This window comes from Manacus vitellinus, unplaced genomic scaffold, assembly GCF_001715985.3.
Source record: "Manacus vitellinus isolate BGI_N305 unplaced genomic scaffold, ASM171598v3 scaffold_15_pilon, whole genome shotgun sequence".
Classification (NCBI taxonomy): domain Eukaryota; kingdom Metazoa; phylum Chordata; class Aves; order Passeriformes; family Pipridae; genus Manacus; species Manacus vitellinus.
Window position 1 is genome coordinate 15,902,805 of NW_021939122.1, and position 22,796 is coordinate 15,925,600.

The window sequence follows — 22,796 nt, forward strand, 5'->3', positions numbered from 1 at the left end:
TCCCACAGGCCATGACTGCAATTCTAATTATACAGGGTCTGTATTTCTACTCTACAGTACAGAAAAGCACAGCTCTCTCTGAGTCCACACCAAAGTGTGGGAATCCAGAATATTGGTTCTAGTTTTGAATTTGAAAAAAAAAAAAAAGTTACAGTGCTCTTCAGTGATTTTCCTGTAAAACTTTTACAAGGGAACCAAACCCTTTTGATGTGTTCCATACAATAAAATGCTGTGTAAGTCTGGAGGACAGAAGCATGCGGCGAGAATTTTCTTGTGTCTGGGGGATGGGTGTATTTGATGTGTACCCATTCAAAATCAAAAATCGGAAAAAAAAAAGAAAAAGAAAAAAGAAAAAAAATCTCACACTACTCTTAGGCTGCATATTCTACACAATAGCTCAGGAAACCAGTGTAAGGAAACTAATTTTGGCCATTAAACATATCCTTTCCCCTCCCACTGCTTATTCAAAGAGTGATCACATGCTCCCTGCTGCAAGTTACACCTTTATAGAATTTAGATATGGAAGAAAACTATTAGATTAGCTGTTCCACCTACTGATGTGGGATTGTTCCCTGGAGAACCTTATTCATTAGTGCATCACTGCCTAACCTTGTGGGCACACTGTGCCAAGAACATCTTGATTTTGTTCTGCTTTTTCCTCTTGTCCTTTCCTCCTGGTGCTGAGAGCAGCTGAGGGGGTGATTTGGTGAGGAGCATGGTGGACAAGGTGGAATTCTTCAGCTTCATAGTCAGGCCGGTGGTTTGGATGCTTGAGTGTGTACGTACTTATGTGGATGACTAGTTTGTATACTTTTTTAATTAGTATCCAAGTTCAGAGGACTAGACAGGGCATGATCTTTTTCAACATAATTCGCTGAAAGATCTTCTGGAGCCCAGTGGTCTCCTACAGCAAATTACCTTCATGGCTTGCCCTGCAGTGTCTTAGATCTAGCTTCCATTTTACTTTCTGCTTTCGCTCTTTTGTGAGCAGATAGAGCCAAACTTTTAATTGCTTGTCTGCCAGGGAAGGCAGCTTGGCATTTTGCTGCTTTTCCAGGACAGAAAGTTTTGTTCTTTGGTCTGACCCCATAAAACTCTGAGTTTTCCAGGGCAGCGCCGGGTGCTTGGCATGCCTCACAGTTGTGCCTGGTATTGGGGTGCTTTCAGCTGAGTTTTCTACTGCAAACTTTTCTTCTCAGAGTTTCACTTGTACCTTTTGTCCTGGTGAGGACTTTAGCATCAGCCCCTTCTCTGGGGTCAGCCACTTGTGATTTAATAGCCTGATTCAGAGCCACTATTGAAGCACCTCCAGTCCATCACTTTAGGCAAGTTTATTTGTTCCTACCATGTGGGAGCTGCCAGCTCTCCCACATTCTGGGGCCCTGTGGGTTTGAACCCTGCACCACACTGCAGCTTTACCTTTCCTCCATGGGCCACCCACACCTGCACTACACCCTCCAGGCCTCTGCAAGGTCCCCAGAGCTGGAACCAAGGTCCAGAGTGATCTGACCGCAAGCAGACATCTGCTGACCCCAACAGGGACCATCATGAGATCTACAGAGCCCAGACCAGGGACAGGGAGCCATCACCACACAGGATACCCTGCATTCTTTGGAGATGCACTTCCACTTTGTCTGGGGTCCTGGTCCTTGGAGCTTCCCTTCTGTTCATGGAGACTGGAAAAAGTGGGGGAAAGGGAGGGGAGCAAAGGTGACCACTTCCCTTCTGCAGTTTCAAAGTTTTGGTTTCCACCCTCAGACTATAATAAATGGCTACTGAGTTACCTGACATGGAGCTAAAGTCTGTAGGGTGAATTTTCAGAGCAACGCAGAGGAAATTATATGCACAATTACTGTTGTTAACAGAGCCTGGGCATGTAACTCCCTGCACAGCAGGCTGGAAATCTTCCCCATGCATGTTTAATGGAGTTTGAGTTGCTACAATCCTGGGGCTGTGTCCCTTTTCTAATGTGTACTGTCCTGAATGAAACAAAGGAAGTACTGAATGTAAAAGAGATTTTATTTTGCTGTTAAAATAATATTTTCTTGATCTACAGCCTTCCTCTAATGCCAAAGCACTTCTTCCATCACTCAGTGATCTCTTAACCTTTCTGTCCTGTGAGGAAAAAAAAAAAAAAGAGAGGGGGGAAAAATCATTTATTTATTTATTTTTCTCCTTCTAAATGTGTTCCACATAACGTGCTCATCAATGTTCATACAAATGAGTATATACATGTTCATACAGGCAGTGCAGTTATTCTAGTGATGGATATTGTTGAAATAGGTGTAGGTCAAAACACAGAAAATATCTGTCTAAATCCTAATGTGCAAATGCTTCTGAGTAAATAATATATTTGCACATCCTCATAGGAAAATGAATTATATGTGTCATTTCACTAATCAGGCATGTATTTCAAATGTATCCCTACTCAGGAGGTTATTAATGTGGTATTTAAACTTCAGTACATTGTACACTAGGAAAGGTCTGTAAATTTGGGATTGTCTTTTGCTTCCATGCTGCTTCTTTAGTTTTATGTACTGTAATTGTTTTTCTTTCCCATAAAGAAGGTTATCAACTTCTGCACCTAGATCAATTCAAATGGTCTTTAGCTATCTTCCATAAAAATTAAATTACTCCTCTAAACTAACAGTTTTGCAGCTGCAATGAGCTTATATTTACAGCTGTGCCATCTCATTGACTGAAATTTTCTTCTACCGCACTGGGCTTGACTCTCCAGCTTTCTGCAAGGTCTGAAGGCAGAAGGCAAGGTGCTGTAAACCAAGACTAGAAACACCGAAGTAAAAACACATACACATCAAATATATACATATAAAAGTACATCAAATACATATACAAGTTTCTAAAAGGTTTCAATCACTCTAAAATTGCACATGATTGCTCTTAGCCTCCCCAAAATGCTTTCATCTAAGAGCAGAAAAAAGTGTAGTTTTAAAAGCATTGTTGGGGCATGTCTAATAGATTTGTCCAACTCTCTCTGTCTTGATATATGCAGGATGGTTGATTGTATTCTCCTTAGCACAGATCTTGAAACTGTAAATAAATTTTTGAAGTAAATAGTCACAATAACTGCTTAATGAAATATCACACACCAGCAGTTCTGAATACAAAAAAAAAAAAAAAAGTTCAAAACTACTGTGTGGTGTCTCTTTTTACTGGAAATGGGCTTTTACTTTTAAACTTCTGTTATATTTGGAGACAAGCAATCCCACTGAAAATGATACCACTACTAATAGGGAACATATTATCTTTCATGTGGGTACTTTTTTTCATGTTTAAGGTTTCTTTGTTATTATCTCAGTAGCAAGACTCTCCACAGTCTTAGGCAGAAAATCAAAATATGCCTTAAAGCAATAATCTTTTAATAAGTATCAAATGTCTTTCAATGAGATAAAAGAATTCTGTAGTGTGCTTATATACACATACCCACACACACACACACTTACTTCACCATTAATCTTATTTTATACCTTTTCAACAATATTTTTGGGAATATCATGGTTTCTGTTTTATGCTTTCTTAACCAAGACTAAACCCTCCTCATAAATCTTAAATAACTAAACTTCTAAATGCTATTAAAAATGTTGTTAAAATTGTTTTCTCCAATTGTTGGGCCTCCTTGTCCTGAGGATTTTGGGAGACGTTTCCATCAGCTGAAACAGGGATGTTACTCCACACTTCTTTAAGACACCAACTTGAAGACGTTGGGTATTCACAGAGTGGAGGGTATTCACACAGACAAATTCAGAGGAGGTGCTGGGAGCATATGTAACTCTGTTCATGAACACTGGAGCACTGGGCTTCACCATCTGGGCCCAGACTTGTCCCACACAACTTTAGTTCTTATCTGGGGAAATGAAATTAGAAGGTTAGTGAGCTGAGGTCTCTTCTCTAGGCATCAAAGGCACAAGAGCAAGATCCCTAAAATTAGACTGAGGAAATGCCCTGTCAGTCTCCTGCCAAGGAGGACAAGGATGAACGCAGCCGACAGGGTTACTCTGCAGGGGGAAGCAGAGAAGGTCTGGATGCCACTGATGAGGGGCACAGGTTCCTTTGCTAATCAGGGGAAAGAACATTGCGTGCTCTTAACTCTCATCCAGCCTTAGACTTTGTCCTGTTTGTTGAGAGGGGAACATTTATAGTTACCTGTGTCGACGTCGAAATGCAGACTTCTCAGCCTCACCACTCCCCTGTGACTGGTGTGTGAAGTGCAGTGCTCACTGGGTGCTACTGGAGGGCACCTACTTTCTGCTCAGAGGTGAGAACCCAGAGTATTTCCGCCCAACAAAAAGTAAGGGTGAAGGAGAGGAGGTGCTATACTGCAGAGTGCAGAGGTGCTGTATTCTCCAGTCAATTAATTGGGAAAAAGTTGGGTCTTCTTGCGAAATGGTGCCTCTTGCACCTTGGCTTCAGTGACAGCCAGCTGCAAGTTGCCTACATGCCACAGGTTAGGTTGTCAAAGTTGTTCTCTTTCCTAATGCTCCTTATGACAAATACTCCTAATTGCTTCTTCCTTTCATACTCTTCCGTGCCTCCTGGCTAAGACATCCGTCTGTAGCCTTTATGGTCTGTCTTTCAAATCTTGGCCTCAGTTGTGTCTATCTGTGTTTTCTGTTTCTTTCCGTCTCGAGCATCCCTTCCCTGTCTCCCCATCCCTCCGTGCCTGTGGAGCAACACGTGGGCACCTGCCAGCTGCTGCGGAGACCAAGCTCTTCCCACCTTTCCCAACAGCTGAGTGTCATGTCACCCCATGTTTCCTACACCTTGTGCATAAAGATGCACCACTTCCCTCTCTTTGAATAACCCGAAGCATGCCTGCCACATTGAATCAGGAAATAGAAATGCCATCACCAGCTACTGAGGGGAAAATGCAGTGAAAGGAAAAAGAAAATGAAATGAAACATGGTTTCTCTCTTTTTATGGAGATGGGTTCAAATTTCATACATCCTGAGCCTGACCTCCCCAACATATATGGTGGTTATAATTTGAGTTGCGAACTCATGATTACTTATTTAAGAAATCTACATACTAGTGTTGCAAGAAGGAGACTTTGAAAGCCTTTTAAGTATCTTTCTCATTAATTTACTTAATCCTCTGATCTTGCCTTCTTTTAAGTTGTTTATTTTTAAAAGAAAGACAAAAGTGAGCTAGTAAGCTTTGTTACTAAAAAAGTTTTTAAAACTGTATGTGATACAAAGTAATTAAGAGAATATAAATATAGCTGTAAAGCGTACACAAACACACAGATTTGGTGTGCTGGGAGAGCTTCCTCCACTGACTTTAAGGGGAAGCAGTGGACAGAGTAGCAGAGTACAGGTAGCAGACCTCTACCTCAGCCAAAGCAAAATTTTGCTTTCTAATGTTTGTTGTCTTTCTTCAATATTTTTAAATGCTGCAAGATACCAAAATAAAAGGGGTTTTTGTAGCATAGCAGATGAAACCGCGTACTATATCTGATGAAAACTACAGATTTTTCACGTTATTTTTTGTTCTGCGGTGTTTTATGACGATTTTCAAAAGATTCCCTGATGTTTCAGATTCCAGAACTTCAGGGTGCTCTGCTTGGGATGTGTAAGGAGATTTCTTCTTCAGAAAGTAAGTTGCTCAGCCATCTCTGGAAAGCAGGTCCTCCACAGTGCTCAGCACTCAAAAAACAAAACCACCAGAGGCACCTAAAACCATTCTTTTCTTTTAAAGATTTTACTCAGCTAACTGGGACAGGGCAGGCCTGAATTTTGGATGAAAGAAAACTTGGATGAGCAGGGAAGCTGCTCCCCAAGGACTGCATCCTCAGTGATGCTATGAGCCAGCAACCCCCGTAGCTTTCAGCATCTCTCATGATCAGACTAGAAGTCTTTTGCCCGAGGCTGAAAATATCTTCCTCTCTAAAACTAAAGTGATGTTGGCTGTGAGTTATGATTAGTAATAGAGTCCATTTGTGGTGAGGTGGGGGGAAGGGGAGATAATGGACCCAGAATCATAAGACTTTATATACTTGGCATATTTCCAGACAACCAGGGAAGACTGCCCTGGTCTGGGGAGTTCACTGATTGAGGATGAAAACTAGGAGAGAGCACAGGGAGAACAAACAAGCAAATTATATGTAAGTAGTTTTCAGTTTTTATAAGTGGCATAATTGAAATACAGCATATTGAAGGATAAACTCAGGGAGTTACACTGGCTAAAAGGCCTCCTGGAAGAAAGATCAAGATTGCTGGGGTGTCAGGAAAACAAACCCGAGCAAGCATATTGGCAAAACAAAGTGGGAAGATGTCCAAGTGCCTGCTCAGAGCATCAGCACCCAACTCCTCTCACCCACAGAGAAAGAGGATGGCAGCACAGTGATGCTGACAACGGTGTCAGACCCTCATCCGTGATCAGCTCTTACCAGCGTGTCTGGGTGAGCTGCTGAGTGAAAATGTTCCAAATTTGGAGGCCCCAAGAGGGGGTAAGTTGTGTTTGGCCAGGCTCTAATTGCATCCTTGCATTACTATGCAATTAATTGCTGCCGTGGTCTGCTGGAGAGGAGGGAGTGTGCCAGCTCCATTCCTGGGCAGCCCCAGAGGCTGGAGGAGCTCACGGCTCTCGCTCCAGGGGGTGACCTACTCGGATGGCTCTGCAGCTCTGCTGCCAGCCCTGCTGGCAATACCGGTCTTCTCAGGATGATGTGCTTTCCTCCTGCAGTGTGGTTCTCTTAGCAGGCATTAAAAGTTTCAGAAATCACATAGAAAATGTAGGACAAGGAGAACACATAGATTTTTTCACTGATTTCATGTATCTTAGGGAAGAGATGACTAGAGAAAAAATGCGAGCACAGTTTTCCGTAGCATTTTGTATGAGTGTTTTCAGTACATACTTCAAATGGAGGCAGTGTCTTGCAGAAAATACAAATAATTCCCCTACAGAGGGGAAAAGAAGAATAATTTTGGTCTTGTTTTACAGATCACTGTAGTTCTGATGTCAAGAATAGTATAGAAAATTAGCACAAATTCCTGAATTAAAGGAAAAACTGTGTATAACCCCCAGTTTGGGATGTGTTTCTTGTTTCTAACATGTCCCTCAGTAAATCCTCACCTGTAGGGGAGAAACAAGAAGGATGAGGAGACACTTATAACTCCCAGTGTCTGAGATTGCCAGTGTTGGCCTCAGCTTCATCAGATGGTATCACGATGAGTACAGAAGAAGGAGGCAGAAGAGAAGATCCACGTGAACTCCAACATCGAGTAGCAAGTCAGTCCTTTGCAAACTTTCCTTGTTTAACTCAGTGGCAGCAGCACCAGGGATTTTTTCTGAGTCTTCCTGAGGTTTCAGGTGTGGGCTGGCTCCTGGATTCCTGCAGGAGATTCCTTTTATTCCTGGCCATTCTCCCAGTCTCCTGGGGAGCAGCTGCAGCACACGACAGTTTTTCCAAAGCATGTGAATGGCAGACAGCCCTTGGCCAGCCTAGAGGAGCAAGCAACCTCTGCCAGAGCACATCTGGGTAAAAACTAAGAGGGTAAGCTGGTTTGTGTGTCTGTGTTTCATCTGGAAACCCCACCAAGGGCAAAAGAAGCTCAAGGTTCTCACCTTGGAGCTCCTCTGTCCTGGGCACCTGGCAGCTGGTGCCACTTTGTGCTGCAAGCAAGTGGTCTATGAATCATAGAATCATGGAATCATTTACATTGGAAAAGACCTTTAAGATCATTGAGTCCAACCATGAAGAATGTGTGTGGCACAATTCCAGCTGTTCATTTCTTCCTCTGTTTAGCAGCGCCCATTTTGGGTTTATGGGCAATGAGGAGGGCAAGCAGAAGAATGGGGGGTATGTCAGGTTGGAGGAGGTGTTTTGCACCTTTGTGGGTTTTAATATTTATTTTTTTTTTAATATAGACATTTGCACAAACATAATGCTATGCTGAAAAAAAAAAAAACTGTGCAGTGTCACCTCGGTGTATGCAACTAGACACACACAAAAAAAAAGGTTCCCTGGTTGCACTGGGTGGGAAGAGCTGGCACAAAATCCCCTCATGCAAACCTAAAAATACTCACAGGTCAGGGCTCTTTAAGAAAAGAACCTTTTTTCCAGTCAAGCCTTTTTGTCAAGAAGTAGAGGAAAAACGTTTTATTTATTCTAGTGGTTAAATTATTGTACACAGAAAGTCACCACAGTGAAGCATTTTCATGATCTTTCCAGCCTGAGGCACCAAGAGGATCCAGTTTAGCCCTTTGGGAAGACGCTGGTGGCAGTGGGTTTTTAGTAGGGATTTATGCAGCCCAGAATGAGTAAACTGAGTCCTGCAAGTTGAGCATCTTAGCAAGTTATCACCCACAACCTACCTGAGAACTGAAGTGTCTTGCTACAGCTTGGCAAAGTTATCAGAAGTTTGAAATGATGATGAAAAGTGTGTCTGATCTATTTTAACTTTTTTCTTTGGGGATCCTTTTGTTGGCTATTTTTCGTGCTGCATTTTCACCCAGTCCCATAAACAAGCCAGGCACACATTTAAGTTTGATCCACTTATCTTATAATATCTGAGTCCCTTCTGCAGATGATGAATAGCCTGGGCTCTCCTGCTGTTCTGTCTCATTGCTCCTTTTGGAGCACAACCTGTGTGAGGGATTTGAGGAGGGGTGGAGTCTGTTTTGTCAGGGAAATTGTTATCTTAGGGTTTCCATTATGGAAAAGAAAGGAGGAGAATGAGAAGGGACTGGATGTTCTCCCCACCCTTCCCTACCCCACCCGCTACTAGTGGGCTTTGTGCTTCCTTCCACACTGCAAGTGACTCAGATCCAGCAAAATCCAGAAGCTGGAGTCCTTCAGCAGATGAGATCCATTCCCTTTTGTACCTTCTCCAGAAGACACACACACATCCCAGCCGGTGATGGTGTGTCCAGAAGGGCTGAGCTGGGCATCTCTCCAGAGGCAAGGCCAAGTTATGCTTGGGATGGAAGGCAATAAATACTAAATAGTGTTTACCTTATGTTTCTCATTCACAGCCTGCATTAAATCATTTGTAACAGGGGCGGCGGGGAGGGGGGGGGATGAAGGAGGACATTATTGGAATTGTGTGCAGTCCGAATGCCAAGAAGTGCTTTTGCCTTCCCTAGAGATGAGTTCTGTGGAGTCTTGCAGGGTGTGATCTCTTATTTGGTAATGTGAACACAAGGAGCAGAAGCACAAGCAACCAGCACAGCAATAGCATTAGATCAGGGGATTTGGACTTTGCTGTGCTCCCACACCCAAGTCAGACACAAAAATACATGAGCATACATTTGCAGATGTGCATGTGCATGTGCTTCCAAAGGCCGTTTTGATTGAAAAAAGGAGAAGAATTACTGTTTCTATCAAATAATCCACTTTTGAGGAAAGCTGCAGTGTGCTGCAAGCACCAGGGCCACTGAATGAAACTTTCTGTGGGAGCCAGTGTGAGGTCTCTGCTTTGGACTGTTTTTTATTGCAGTGGTGAAATGGAAGTAGGTGCTCCACTCACAAGCAGGGCACCTAAGCACACCACTTTTATAAAGAGTTGTTCAAAAATAACCCACAGGCTAAGATCCAAACTATATTACAGTATTTGCACAACTAGATTTGTCCACATTGCCTTGACTTTTCTGCATGTGGGTGCACATGTGTCCATGACACTATTGGGCAGAATAAACAAGGGCCACACTCTCTACCCCACTTTTCAACTGATTTGTTTAGAGATTAATGCATAAACCCCAGCAACAGATTACAAATTTAGCATAAAAGCAAAGTGAAATCACCTTCAGAAACTTGCCAGTTTGGCCATTTAGGAGTCTGGATAGGTATTGATTTGAGGTGAATATTCTGAAGTTTGCATTACCCTTTGAAAAGTGCTAATGTAGTTCTTGTCACTTTAAATTAACTTTAGATAAGAGGGACTGACAGAAACATGAAGATGTGTGAACTATATTTGACTGATATTCTGTCAAATATTGCATGGGGTTATGATCCACAACTTTTCCCATCTGCTGCTCAAACCTGAATCCTTGAATGCACAATGGATTAATTACCATATTTTGTTCGGATTTTACTTAGTAGTATAAAAGACTGTGAATGTTAAATGTACCCTTACCTGCCTTCATTTTCTAAGGCTAAGGTATATGAGGAGGGGAGGCAGGGTGTTCTTTAGCAATTTTTTACAGTCGCATGGAATGATTCCTAAGTGCGCCTCTTCTCAAATGATTAGATTCGCAGAAGTTAACCAGAGTAACACAGCACTTGGAATTTCATTCACTCCTTTCCTTGTGAGACTTTTTCCCCCCCCTCAGAAATAAAAGCAATGAGTGCTGATGTAGCACATTCCATCCACTGCGCTTTACAAGCAGCAGCATAATTACACGAGGCTTTGCCATCCGGTATCATTGCAGAAGGATGCAGCGTGGAGCACTCGAGGTCAGCACTTTCGACTGATGTTGTGTTTCCTGGAAGGCCTGACATTGATTCCCCAGTACCACCTGCACATCCCGGCAGCTCAGACTGACACTCGGTAGCTAGCCTGCCCCTTTCTGCAGCTGGACACCCAGAAGGCTGGATATCTTAAATTAAAGGCCCCTTTGAAAATAGAGGCAGTATTAACTTGTCAAAAATCCCCCAGTGTTTCAATGAAAAAACTGAGAAGCCTTTACTTAAAACTCTTTTTTCTCCTCACCTCCCTCTTTCCTCCCAGGACTGCTTGAGTGAGTTGAGTTGTCTTGACTTTCAGCTGAAGGAATTAATGTCCACTTTAGTTGATGTACTGGATAGGTAATCCCTAGTAATAGCTAGTTCCCTTATTTTGCAATGTCCTTAACACATGTATCTCTTGAATATTTTTTTTTTTCAGAGGACACTGTGCATTGCAGTGATACCCTGAGTCATATTCTGGCACTACACTGCTTAACAGATAGGAAACATTTCTGTGTGTCGGGTTGACTCTAACATGCCTGTGTCAATGAGAGAGTGTGGTTATCCAGAAATAAGCAAACTCAATGGTGGTGTGAAAGGCAGATTGAACTTATGAAGTCAGACAGACTTGTAAAATGGAGAAACAAACACATTTCTTGTTACAGTGAAATCCTTTCTGGAAGAATTTATAATATTACACTTGGGAGTAATTGTGAACCCAGTCCTGTCTTTTATATGTTTTCTCAGGTTTTTGAAGATTTAAAATAACATTGCCCTTCTCCAGTACTAGAATATTAGATAGATTCCTCAGCCATTCCTTCGTACCTTTTTATTTTCCACTATTTTTTTAATGTCATTTTTTATGAAATCTCCAAGCCTTGACTGGGGGATTCTTTGCTCCTAGTTTCTTTCTGTGATTACCAGAGGTGGGGCATAGCAAGGGAAGAAATACTTCTGTATTTCTTCATGGAAAATACTTCTGTTTTGTTTGGGAGAAGTTCTGATATAAAGTGCAGGCTTGCCCTTCATATCCAGTTACCTTTAATTCTGGGGGCTGAAGAGGATCGAGAAGATAATATGTGAGCCCAAGGAGGGAAAAAAAGGGGGCTTGAGATAGTCTTGGAATATATTAACAAGGTCTCACTCTTTGGCTGGAAGTTACTCCTCAGACTGAATGCATTCTTATCCTCTTGCAATATCAAGTAGGCTAATGGCTACCAATATTATCAAGCCCACAGCTGATATCTGCAGGACAGCTAAAGGGCTCAATAACCTTTCAAACTGTGCTAAGGAACACTTAACTGATGATGCCATGCAACACCAGCAAATGCTTAGGCAGGATTGTGGAAAATACTCATCATTAAACTCACCCTGCTTCTGTTAAGTCAATCCCACTGAAAGCTGATGCCTTAAACTCTGCTGGGGGGTCAAAGGAGAAACCTTCTGTTTTAGTGCCGCTTTTCGTCTTCTCTTCATCTAGCTAGCATCTGGCCCAGTTTAATAATCTTTGTTCTGAGTGGTGTAAGGTCATTAGCAAAACCTTAATGGGGACAAGGGTTGCAGCACTGGACCTCTATTTAGGGAATCTATTCCAAAAGGAAAAGGTATGATGTTTCTTGCAAGTGACATAAAGATTAATGAGGGATAGACAAATGCCCTTGCTCCAAAGTCAGCAAAAAATAGAAGGTTCTGTTTAAACTTTTCAAAATGAATTACAGTCAGGTGCTGACAATCAAGAAACAAAATGAAATCTGAGTTGGAGAGTCTGGAATAATTCTCTGGGTCTTTCCCCAAACCTGTCACTCTTTTCTATGGATATGAATATTAAGGGAAACAGTCTGCAAATCCACACATCCTAAGCTCGTGAGGCAAGCTGGATACTCAAAAAGATCACTTGGGAACTGTAAAGGTTGTTGGATATTTAGAAAATACCAGTGTTTCAACCTGATTAATGGACGTAGAAGAGGAAAAGTTTTTTGATTTTTATACCTTTTTTAAACAGTGCAGATGTAACTCTTGGAGCTGGTAGAGATGGAAAGGAAAGGATGAAAACATCTCTACGCATATGATGAAGGCTAAGTATTGGAAGTTACAAACACAGATTTTTATTTTAACAAAGCAGTTCAGTTCCATTTTAATTGTTTAGGCAAAAAAGTGTAATAATATATCCATGTGTTTGTCTTGCAAAACTACAGATTGTGTATGTGTGAGTGCTACAAATGCATAGTGAAAAGGGGTCAAAACAGTTTCAGAAAGGTATAATGGGTTAAATCAGAGACAGATGAGACTGAAAACTGAGTAACAATCCATTGTTGCTGCTTATTTTTGAAGCAAAACGCAAGAGCATTGTACACTAGCTCCATGCTATGTTCCAGAATATGTTAGACATGCTTTAGGGTTTTTTCCTAACCTTATTTTTAACTAATTTTATGATGTTTTTAAATGTACAAAGCCCTAGTGTTATTCACAACACAGACTACTAGCAAGTTTCAGGTGATTAGGTCTCTTCTTTAAGGTAGAGTTAACATGTATCTGTCAAGAGATATGGTCAACTGATGTCCAATTTGCAAAACACATTTTTATCTGTTCTTACGTTGTAAAATATTTTGATAGTGTCATATTTTCAAATGAACAATTGCTTTCTTTAAAAAAAAAAGCCAACATTGTTGAATATCATTTTCAAAATACAAGTTATCATGAGACACAAAAGATTATTCTCAGTTTAGTAAACTTTTTTGCAGAAACTGTTGACCCAGCCTGCTCAAGACTACTCATGCAAGTTTAGAGAGCAAAACCAATAAATGCTCCCACAAATGACTTTGGAGAGAACTCTGAACATTTCTTCCCTTCCCTTTGCCTCTTGCCTCACCAAAGCAGTGTGCATCCTGACAAAAGAGAAACCACAGAATGTGCAGAATGTCAACAAGACCCTGAGGTCTTATTCCCACTAGTTTTACTGGGCTCAGAGTTGGGTACTTACTGCCCAGAAGACTAGACAATGGGTTCATTCCTTCTCCTGCAGAAGCACAAAATGAGGCATTTCCTCCATGTGTTCCCCTGGCCCATCACAGGACATGCAGAGTGCGCTACTTGCTGCTCACCCACAGCCATACTCTACTGAATTGCTGTGTGCTGGCTACTCATGCTGCATGCTCATGTAAACTTCACAGCCATGTGAACATTCATTAAACCAACTGGGTACAGGTGGTTTTTGCATTGGGAACATGTGAAAACATGTGTTTTCTATGTTGTTTTTTATATGAAGCCTTGTGTCCAACAACCTAATTATTTTTATTTAAGTATTATGTCACTCTTCCTAGCACAAGCAGAGTGCCAGCACCTGCTCTTTGCTGCACTCTCTAATGTTTTCTATGTCCTCTCCTATCTTCCAAAATGAAAGGGGACCATTCTCACCCTGAAAGAATTTACTGCATGATCTCCATCTGGGCTGCAGCAGAAACACCAGACAGTGTAATTGGTTCTTGTAGGTTGACTGAACTTACTCATGCTCCTGTACTTGAAGTACCCATCTTAAGTCCTCTAAAGACACCCAAGAAGGAGTTGTTGCACATGAGCAACTACAAACCTTTTGATACCTTTCAACAGGACTTTCTGCAGATGAGTTAATGGTCTCTCCTCTTTTAAAAAATCTGTGATGTTAGGAATGATGGTTTTTGTCAACATCTTGTAGAGAGAGGTAAAAAAAATACATTAAATATTTCCCTGGTTTTCTGCAGCCACATTATTATTTGTAAAATCTCTCATGTGAGAGCAGAAGATGAAGAGGAGTTTGTGATCTTATTCTGCAATACCTGCCTTAGAACCTCAGACTCAGCAAACAAGATAGGGCAGAGCTGTTGAGTAAAAAAGAGCTTGTGTGAAGGACTACAGAGGTGAACTGAACTATAACTTGTAGAAAGACCCACCCAAGCCCTCAGTTTCCATTTCAGTTTCCATTCTTCCTTTTCTGAATAGCACTGTCATTCTGGCCTTCCACCTGCAGTCATTCTTTAGTGTGCACCATGCTCCCTCCTGTACCAATCCTCTTTGCCTTATCCCATGTCCTGCCCTTGTTCCAGCAACATTTGCTCTCATGCTGCCAATGTGTCCACCCCTGAGCAAACTTGCACTTGAGTCTTCAGTTTTTCAGTCATGTTCCAGAATACCAAAACCTGAGTTGGCCAGCTACAAAGATGATAATTTCTTGTTAGCTGTCATACTTCTCTTTTTGTCGAATATCTTCAGTCCCCTTTAGATAACTGTTGGTTCTCTTGATGTACCACTCTCTTTCAGCATGACCATTAGCTCTTCCCTCCTGCTATAAGGTCTCCTGCTATAAGAGTCTCCTGCTCTGAAGTGCCCCAAGATTCTCCGCCCTGATCTCATGCTTCAGTCTTTCTCTGGTGGAAATCCTTTGACCAGGCTGACTTCTTCCATACAAATCCAATCTGTCTTTGTTCAGCTCTGATTTTCACAAACTGAACAACTATATTGTTCCTGCATGAGGACACTGACAACTGCCATGTAACTGCCTCTGAAAACTAATTTCACCCTTCAAGGTTTCTTCCCTCTCCACCCATTTCCTGTTGTTCATTTCCTCAAAAGCAGCTCTTGTTCCAGGTGGTCCAAGATGTCCAAGTCCATAGCTGTACTTTCATGCCAGATACCCACAGTGCTTGAGGAGCACTGTGCATGCGTGCTGCAAAGCTGCTGACTTGTTCACCTTCTAAAATCTCCCTCAGAGGTCTCCTTTGACTAGATGACCACTGAAAACTCAAATGTACTTTGGCCACTGTCATCCTGTTGATGGTCTAACTCTTTCCCTGTGCTTCCACATTCCTCTGTAGCTATCTCTTGACTCTGTAACTCTTTTCTTTATTTTTATTCTGCTTGTGCAGAGCCTTTCTCTGTGGGCTCCTAGTCCATGACTCCTAGAGGATATGTCAATGCACTCAAGTAAGAGGGAATATGAATACTGCAACGAAGCCAAAACTCTTGGAAATCTTTGTGACTCAGGGTGTTCAGAATCTGTAGCTCCAGCCACAGATTTTGCAATTGGCCTGCAAGTCTGTGTAAAACTCATATTGGAACATCCTTGAAATTAAGGGGTGGTGTCGGAATCTGCATCCAAATTTCACAGCTGTAGGTCACCTCTCAAACACGGGTATTTGGAAGACGGTAAGAACTGAGCTGTAAGCAGCCACATCGGCGATGAGATATTGTTGCTGTTTTTTGCTGTCTGTGTTTTTGAAATGCTTGCTACAAGGACAGCTGTGAGGCAGATGCCGTTCTGAGTTCAGATGTGGAATGTTACAGGGTCACTCTGCTTACCTTATCATAAAAGAGCACGCGTTTTTGTGCTCTTCATGTGCTGGAAAACAAGTCCATGACAAATACTGTATTGTGTGCGAGGGCTGGGGGTGGGGGAGAAGAAGGGAAGGGTATCTTGTCCTTAGGGGCTGCTGGTGCTAGGCACCACAAAAGAAAGCCCTGTTTGTCAGCAACACTTAGAGATACAGGGCCCAGCATGAGGCACCTGCAGCAGCTTAAGGATGACTCCATGGGTGAGTAGCTGTGTACCAGCGGCTGGGGTTTCCTGCCTGCCACGCAGATCCAGGAGGAGTGGTGAAGCTAGACTACAGCAGGAGGGGAATCCAGGAGATAAACAGCCTGACAGACATGGGGCAAGAAATTCCCAGGTGATTTTAAGGAATTTCTGCGAGAGGCCAAATATAGTGTGGTCCTAGCCTTTGGTCTGCATTGCTACACATGCAAAAAAATGATGTATCTTGAACTGGTGAAGGGGGATAGTTGTATTACACAGTGTTGATATTGGTGTCGCCAGCTGGGCAAAGTGAGAGTTTGAATCTGGAAACTTGTTCTTCTGTAGGAGTAGATGGTGCTCAAAGATGGGATAAAAACTGTCATAAAGAAGCCTAGACTTGGTGTGCATGACAGGGGATGGGATGATAGAAAGCAAGTGGGCTTGAAGCCTATGGAGACATTGCAGGAGGTGTCAGAACCCAAAAGTGGTGAGGATTCCTGAACAAGGAAAAATGGGCTGGAAGATGGGAGCTTCTATGGGGCTGGGTTCTGCTGGGAGGAGAGATGGGTGGTCAAGGTCACTCTGCTGCACAGCAGGGGTGAGTGATGGTATGGATGGCAAGGTGAGGAAAGGCTTGTAGCAGGGCCAAAGTTAGGTCAGGGAGAAGGGGAGAAAGGCAGAAAAGGAGGCAAAAGAAAAAGCCAGAAAGAAGAGATGCAGGAATTTTTCTCCATCTGGCTCTTTTCTACACAGTGAATAAGCTTTCAAGCCTGTGTCTTTCTTCCCAGTGTCCCCGTGTCTTGGAAAATTGGGTTGAGCTATGTGAGGGAGGATAAGAGAGTGAGGATGGAAGAAGTCTTACAGCATTGGAATCCCACCAACTTGTCTGGGCAGCTGTTACTGCTGATTATGTATGCTGTACTCATGCATGCTACATTTCCCATGTTAGCTGCATGGTTTGGAGCCTGCAGTTGCAGACAAAGGTTTTGGTCTGTGTTCTTCCAACTTACTGGCCTGTGCATTTTGTTACAGGAACAGCTACAGATTTAAAGGCCTAAGATAGACTGAAAACAGAGACTCATACCTGCTTGCTCATCTGCCTCATATATCTGCCTACCTTTTGTATTTATATAGTTTCCTTCCTGGTAGGGTCTTAGCACCTGTATAAGTTGAATGCTGAACATACTTGGCACAGGCATGACTGTGGAAACATTGCCCTGCACCACATATGTACACACAGTTGCCAAGACAAATATGGGGTCCTATCCTGCTGCTATTCAATGCACAGAACTCCTATTAGGAGTCAATGAGAGTTGTGCATAAAAAATCAATGGAAAGATTTGACCACTGTCAAATGGAACAGTTCGTGGTACAAATTGCACTGTCTTTGTTGTGCACAGAAGATAAACCTGACATTTTTTCTTGGCTATCCCTTTTTGCTATCATGCCCTTTGGAATGTGCTTTTTCACCCCACTGTATCTAACTAGCATCATGAGATTGTTTTCAATAAAGGTGCAGGGAAACCATCCAAGGTGGGGGTGCCTGATTGGCCTTTTAAACACATGTATAAATATTACTGCTGATTATTCACATGTGAGCTCTTTGCATGCCATATTTTAAACCGCTTTATAAAAAATCAGAAATAAAATAGAGGTTTTTTTAAATATGTGGGGATACCATCATTATACCTACAGGTAAAAATCTGAAATCACCTCAGAGGGATGTGGACTGAAAGAAACTGTTAGTTTGGCTGGTGGTTTAGAGGATGTTCTATTGCTGAGCTACTAAATAAATCCCCTTTTGCCCTGCACTGCCTCCAGCAAGCCCTTAGCCTTCCCCACTCTGTCTTCCCCACACTGTTTCTCTATTTTTCCTCATAATCTCAGCCCTGATTCTCTTTTTCCCATTCTTCTGAATGTTGAAGTCATGACCTTTGTGGTTTATAGGCCACAAGAGACTGAGCTAAATGTGTTAGCACAGAGTCAAAACAAGTAATAGCTGGCCAATTAAATTAATAATCCATATTGTTACAATGTTTAACCACGGCTGTTTCCTCAGTGGTCTGTTTAAATCACAGCCAAGTCCTGACCTATTAAAATGAATAACTGGAATTATGAGAAACTCCATTTAATAAACACAGCAAGGAACGCAACACAATCGGTATGAAATATTTATTACAGCTTTAAGCAGCAGCTAGTTGAGATTTAAGATTGGATTAATGAAGGAGTTTTAATTTCTGGCTAAGGGAAGAAAGCTTAAACCTGGAACATTTCTCAATTTCCTGGTATGGCTTTGCAATGGGCAAGATTTGAGATGGGAGCGCACAATTCGATTCATGCTTTCCCCTTGCAGAGCTCTCTCCAGACACGTTCGATGTAGAAGGAGATCAAAGCAAGCAGGCTCCAGACAAGTGGCTCAAGTGGCTTGAAAAAACTCCGGGGAATAAGGGCTGGAGCACTAGACATGAGCCTTTGGATTTTAAAATGAGCACTCCTGCCAACCGCCATCCTATAGAGAGCAATGTTAATGGAAGGCTGGTACATTCCCAGTGACAACGGCTCGTGTGCATGCATTTTTTTGCAGTATGTCTCAGGGCTAGAGGAGGGGGAGAGAAAAATCCCTTCTCTCTGAAATTTGTCAGACAAAATCTCAAGCTGGGAACAAACCTTTATTGTTTCAAGTGGCCCAAGTATTGTTTTTCTTAAGTGCGGAGCTACCAAGGTTTTACTATTTTTATTCACGCTGTGTGTTCATCTTCAGAGTTTCTCCTTTTAACACAAAAGCAAATTTTCTTCTTTGATAGAAACTAAAATGTTGCCAGGGTTAAAAAATAATCTATCATGCCCAAGCTTAAATGGGGATATTATTTTCCTTTTATTTTCGACTTCTTCTGATGTAGTAACGCTGAGCAGGTTAATAACATGCAAGTCCTGGCACAATGGAGTTGTTTGGAGGTACCATGTCAAGGGGCCATGTAATAATTGCTCTGGGCTACACAGGCACCTGGAGCATCATCTCTGTGACAATGGATCCTTCTCATTGTTTCCACCATAATCGTTCCACACTATAAACCGTATCCTGCCCTCTATTAAAAGAAACATGGCCATTAGGTCAAGGAAGGTGATTCTCATTCTCCCCCTCTATTCCACTCTTGTGAGTACTGCATCCAGCTCTGGGGCCACCAACATGTGGGATGTGGACCTGCTGGACTGAGTTCAGAAGAGGCCACAAAGATGATCAGAGGGCTGGACAGACTGAAAGAATTTGGGCTATTCAACCTGGAGAAAAGAAGGCTCCAGGGAGACCTTATAAGCACCTTTCAGCACCTAAAGAGGCTACAAGAGAGATGGAGAGGGACTTTTTTACAAGTATATGTAGTGACAGTACCAGGGGGAATGGTTTCAGACTGAAAGAAGGTAGCCTGAGATTAGATATTAGGAACAGGTTGTCCAGAGAACCTATGGATGCCTCATCTCTAGAAGTGTTCAAGGCTAGGTTGGATGGGGCTTTGAGCAACCTGGTCTAGTGGAAGTCGACCCTGCCCATGGCAGGAGGTTGGAACTAGATGATCTTTAAGGTCCTTTCCAAACCAAACCATTCTATGATTCTATGATCCATCAGAAAGATACCAATGCATTAAAACACTGTCCTAATTTGAGTAAATACAAGCTACCATTGCCTCCAAGGATCTCATTTTCGGCATGTGCTGTGATGATACCAAGAGTCATACATATTTTCTCATCACCTCCCTCTTTTGATTCTTAATTAATATTCCCAGCCTGAGAGTTGGAAAGGCAGAAAGATTTTGTGCAGATATAGACAGCAGGGCTGTGGAATAAGCAATATCTTCCATGCTTTTCCTGTAACACATTTGAGCCCGAAGCTGGCAGGACCCATGACTTGGGGTAGTACAGCTTCAACACCCATTCCACCTGATGGATAAAACTGATCATCAAAACCCTTTGCCTCTTATGCTGGCAGCTTCATCTATGGCCCTGATTCCATCAACAGATCTTTCATTTGCACAAGGTGATAGGCAAGTATTTCATCCTGTTCTCAGCATATGCTTGTCCCATACATTAACCAGGCAGCCAAGGGATTTTTCCTGGCCATCATTTCCTGGTTCAAGTCAGTTGAAGATTTCTGTGGTGCAGCACCAGATTTCAGAGACTGAATGAAGTCTGACTGCCAGGCTTGCTGAGCCTCTGCAATGCACAGCAGCCAAGAGGAGAAGCAAGCAGATCGTGGCCTGGTGGTCATTATAGAACAAATGTCAAAGACAGGATGGAACATCAAATTTCTGGGTGCTTTGTCTTGGATTTCTGTTGGGAAATATGTTCACATGAATGCATTAACTTGGGATATTCCCAATAGAATATGAACTGGATATTCAGGGGTTTTTTTAGCTGGCTTCCAGTGTCATAAATATCTTCACTTCTCAACATTGTTAATAAAAGTAGTTTTGTTTCCTCACATGTTTTTTTTGTGTAACAACACAAGAAATTAAAGAAATGTCTCTAGACCTAAGGGGGCTCCCTCCTTTGTGAGAAAGCTACACCTTAGGCACTTCCCTGCTGCCTTTTGTAAACATCCTTGTGCATGCAAATGCTGCTGTGCTCACGCACAGGATACACAGCATACATGGTGTGCAGCAGTGGTGTGTCTCCAGGAATACACAGCAAGTTATTTATGTCCTGAACTGTATGAAAAAACTAGTGTGAATGGATGTGACCTGGCTTAGATAGGTCTTCGGTGTCCCAGGCTCATGCCTGGTGCGACTGGGAACAGCCCTGCCACCAGAAGTGAACTTTGGCTCAGGAAGTTGCACCACAGTGTATCCGGGCCAGCTGCCTGTTGGAGAGAGAAAGGGCAGCAAGCTTTTAGCCAGAGGCTGGCAGGGACAGGCCCTACTGCCCTGATAGCCACTCATTTTGCAGTAATCCCTCAAAAATCCGCCACTCAGTGTACATCCAGGATCAGGAAGTAAAATTAGGGTTCTTTGTGCTATCTTGCTGCACTTTTGTTGCTTTATTCTGTTTTCCTTTCCAAGCCTTTAGGCTCCATTTCACATTGTTGTCTCTTGCTGTTCTTTCTATAGTTTCCTTCAAGGCTCCCTCCAGAAAGAAAAAGGGCACAACCACCCGAGAAGTTAAAACAGAACAATTCTTTGACATTGTGTTGTCTCCTCTTGTAGCAACCTCAGGTCCTCTGAAAGCCCTTTATTTGCTTACATACCCTGTACATAAACTTTAATCTGGGTTTATATACCTGGTCCCAGCAGGTCACCATCTCTCCTTGTGCCCCCCCACCTGCATGCCTCAGCTGATCGTTCCCTCTCCAGTTTCAGATAGAAGGGGATGAGGCAAAATGAGCAATTTAAATGTTATGACCTTACTTGGTGGCCTTGCTCCAGTTGGCATGGGTGCTGGAGGGCTCCCACTGGAATTTTAGGTACTGTGGGTGTTTGTCCTGTACCCCCCCACAGTTGTACCCAAGTGGTCCCTGTGACCCCTCACTTGTACGATGGATGTCCCAGGCAGATGAAGGGACTTTCCCAAGACTTTGCAGTGGACACAGCAGCCTGGGACCTCCCTCATCTCAGAGTCTCTTCCACATTTCCTGCAAATTACGATCTCTCCCAGCATGCTTGAAAATCAGAGAGCTCTAGGGAATGGAAAGATTATATATAGGGCAGATTTCCTGGAAGCCATAGACTGATGGTTTTATTTAGGCTTTCAGCAGAATTGTCATGGGAAATGAGGATCTGCTGAGGGCTACCTTGCAGGGAAATACATGTATGAAATTTCCCTGAGCAAATGCCCTGTCCAAGCCAGGGTAGTTTTCCTCAGCTTCCCCTTGCTGCACTCACCAAGTGTCTTCCACTCTAGCCTGTTGTTCAGCACAGCAACACGAGTGCCACACAGAAGCTACTGGGGCCCTGAACATGGCATTTTAGAAATCTCAACTCAATAGGGTTGCGGGATATGATGCTTAAAATATCTGTGGTGGCTGGAATGAGGTCTCCTAACTCTGGTCAGCCCAAGGGAACCAAACTGGTGTCATCCTGGGAAGGATGCCCTGCAGAATTGCTCCGGAGCAGGGAGGGAGCCTGAGAACTCTCTGCCTTGCTAGACTGGCTCTGTGTGAGACACAATGAAGACAACGACTGGGCTTCTATGGTGATTAGTGGACATAAGCAGCATGGTCTCGTGCTTGAATCATTATTCTAAGGTGATCGAAAAAGCAGCTGGGGGCTTGGTCACGGTGGTGGTTCCCAAGCCAGTATGGTGCTATGCAGCATCCCAGTGGAGAACCAGTCGTGTCACAACCTGAATTTATTCTGTGTTCCCTATCATCCTTCAATGATTTGCCCTCCCCTTTAGTATGAAATTTCTAAGAAAGCAAAGTTTGCCTGATTCAATTTGGATATGGAATGTTTCAGAACCCTCAGTAGCACCTCATTGTTCTGGTTTGCTTGTTACAAATGAGCTTAATGGAAACATAAAAGGCAGGTCAGAACAGAAAAGAAAAACTGTAAAAAGTAATCAGAAAATAATCAGGCTCTCATAATTTAAAGATAAATATTGTTATTTAATTCTTCTCTTCTGGAGTGTGATAACATAGATGTTGTTATTTTTTAAAGGAAGTAATATGACATCCCATTTAATTTCCTCTGAAACAAGACAATCTGGCTTACCAAATATAGCCTGACAAAGAAAAAAAGAAATTTCCTGATCAAAGATCCAAGAGTGCAGTGCTCCACCTTAAATCCCTCCCACCTATTAGGTCCCCCTTTAGACAAGACAGAGAAACAAATTTCTCACACATCAATGATGCCTCCATAA